The following is a 2,304-nucleotide window of genomic DNA, read 5'->3' as shown; positions in this document are numbered from 1 at the left end:
AGTGGATCAGACATGTCTCTGTCAGAAATTGCCATTCAGCAGTGTAAGGGCCTCTCTAAATAACAATTGTCTTTCCCAACATCCTACCAGGTAGGTAAGCATTTGTCCATTTCAGAGATAACAATAATTATAAACATGTTAATGCTTTATGGCTGTATGGTATCACATGGGAGTCATAAATTGTATAAATAAGAACATAATTCCCATATTGTGTCAAAGCAGCTGCATAGAGGTTATGGACTAAGGGGTGTATGAGGCATTAGCCAGCAATGGTTCCTTTACAGGAGAACCTACAGGAGTCAGACAGTCATCAGCCTGAACTTAATATCACTCATGGCAGGTGTTCACCACACCTTTGTCACATGCAGAAACCTCACAGCTGGCTTCAGTAAACCAACAAGATCATATTCATATAAAATGTATCCGAGGGACAGCTTCTTGATGCATGTAAACAAGTACATTTTGCTTCCAATTAATTTCATGTGTAAGTCTGTATTAAAGCATGTTCTGCTATTCTAACTTTGAAAACCTAAAATAGACTTTTAGAAGTCTCATCCTGAAACATATTTATCTTGACAGCCATAGCTTAAGAGCATTTGAGAAGAAGCTGTGATGAATTAAACACCAGTTCATTACAACTCTTGGTTTATTTCCAAGAAAGCATCCAGTTTGGGAATTCTTTATGACATTTTTGGTAGCACTAATGTTTTGGGAATGGGGCTACATGTTAATTTATGTAGAAATGGTTGCTTAGCATTTTCTATTGATCAACTGCTTGTGAAGCCAGTGTAATGATGTGCTCTGCTTCAATCTTCTGGCCTGAGATGACCCATATAAGCTCTCCACCCTATTTGGGTGTTGTAAGAATAGCTCTATATTCTTGTATATTCAGGCACAGTAATGGGAGCCATATAAATGCCTCACCAAGGCAGATAAAATAGCAGGAGGCAGAGATAATCCCTGGCATGTCTCCTGGGTACCTCCCCTCTACATATGAATCATGTTTCATCCAGGCAGATCTGATTTATGCCCCTATCTATGACCAAACATTTGGCAGCACCAGTCAGATGTGGTAAGACACTGTCTATTTTGTCTTTTTATACAGTGCTCGGGCAGAGGGAGGGGTGGGAAATTCATGGTTTGCAGGTCTCCTGCAATAGGCAAAGTGAATTGAATTGCTTGGGGTAGAGCAGCTTAATTTTTCCATTATTTATTTTATTTATTTTTGGAATTGTGACCTGCTTTACAGTCATCTTTTTTTTGTGTATTCCATTATTGTTACTTTTTAATCAAAGTTGTATTGTTACTTTTTAATCCAGGAAGGAAAATCCAGTTAGAAATAAATCTATGGAATGGTATCTATCTGCTAGTTCCAAGCAATACAAATGGGATACTGTAGATGACAAACAACTCTGGAGCAACCTGTACAAAGAAGCATTAAAAAAATGTAGTGAGGAAGTTTAAAAGGAATTCAGAAGATAGTAAGTAAATCCTTCATGAAATTTTCCCAGATTTCTCTGTATTCATAGATACTTAGTTTGTATGCAGCAGTATATAGAGATAAAATGGCACTTTGCAAATAATAGTGGTGTGATTTTTGCTTGGGAGGAAAGAAGTCTATATGCCATTATACTGTCCTCCAAACTGTAGGTGGTAGAAACCACTTAGGAAAGTATTTCATTAAGAAAAAATAATAAAATTATGTTCCTGAGTGACATAATTTTAGTGTTTTCAAGCATGGCTGACTTGGGTGTAAACTGCAGCAAAACAGATCTGAGAGAACACCTTGTTCAAGAGGAGCATCATTTGATGATTAATCTGCTTTAAAGGGCTTTGACAAATGGAGTTTAGTTTTGTTGAAGGAAACAATACTCCTGTACTAGATCTGAGAAAGCTGCAAGGCCCCGGCACCACCAAGACAGGCTCACATACCAAACTTGAAGCATGTGAACAGCAAGTGGAAGAATGGGAGCATGGGAGGAGCGAGGCTCAAGAGACCACAGTGCACAACAATATGTTTGCTAATGATCTGTTTGCTTTAGAGCAAAAGTTTATTATTGCAGTCAATAAAGATATGAGTTGAATTGCACACACATTTTGTGTCAGTGTTGGCCAAAGTTTGTATTATCAGGGTTTTAAAGGCAAAAGTTTTAAGATGAAGTACAACTTTTTTGCAGACTGTTCATAAAGGCTTGCAAATGGACTATCTGCTTATGAGCCACTGAAATTCGGAGCATCTCTTGAGATGCATTTAACATGGAAAAAGACTTCCTGCAGGTAGAATTTGCCTTCTGGCACTGCTTT

At 37.9% G+C, this 2,304-nt stretch overlaps 1 long non-coding RNA gene across 1 annotated transcript; it reads left to right on the top strand.

The window, feature by feature from the left end:
- Positions 1 to 866: 866 nt before the first annotated feature.
- LOC122175901 lies at positions 867 to 2,057 on the top strand. Its single transcript, XR_006177554.1, has 3 exons — positions 867 to 1,072; positions 1,320 to 1,481; positions 1,884 to 2,057. It is a non-coding gene; the product is annotated as an uncharacterized LOC122175901 (long non-coding RNA).
- The last annotated feature ends 247 nt before the right edge of the window (positions 2,058 to 2,304 follow it).

This window comes from Lagopus leucura, unplaced genomic scaffold, assembly GCF_019238085.1.
Source record: "Lagopus leucura isolate 7727_CA_CO unplaced genomic scaffold, USGS_WTPT01 Super-Scaffold_741, whole genome shotgun sequence".
Lineage (NCBI taxonomy): Eukaryota > Metazoa > Chordata > Aves > Galliformes > Phasianidae > Lagopus > Lagopus leucura.
The sequence above is the reverse complement of the archived record's forward strand: the minus strand, read 5'-3'. Positions and strand labels throughout refer to the sequence as shown.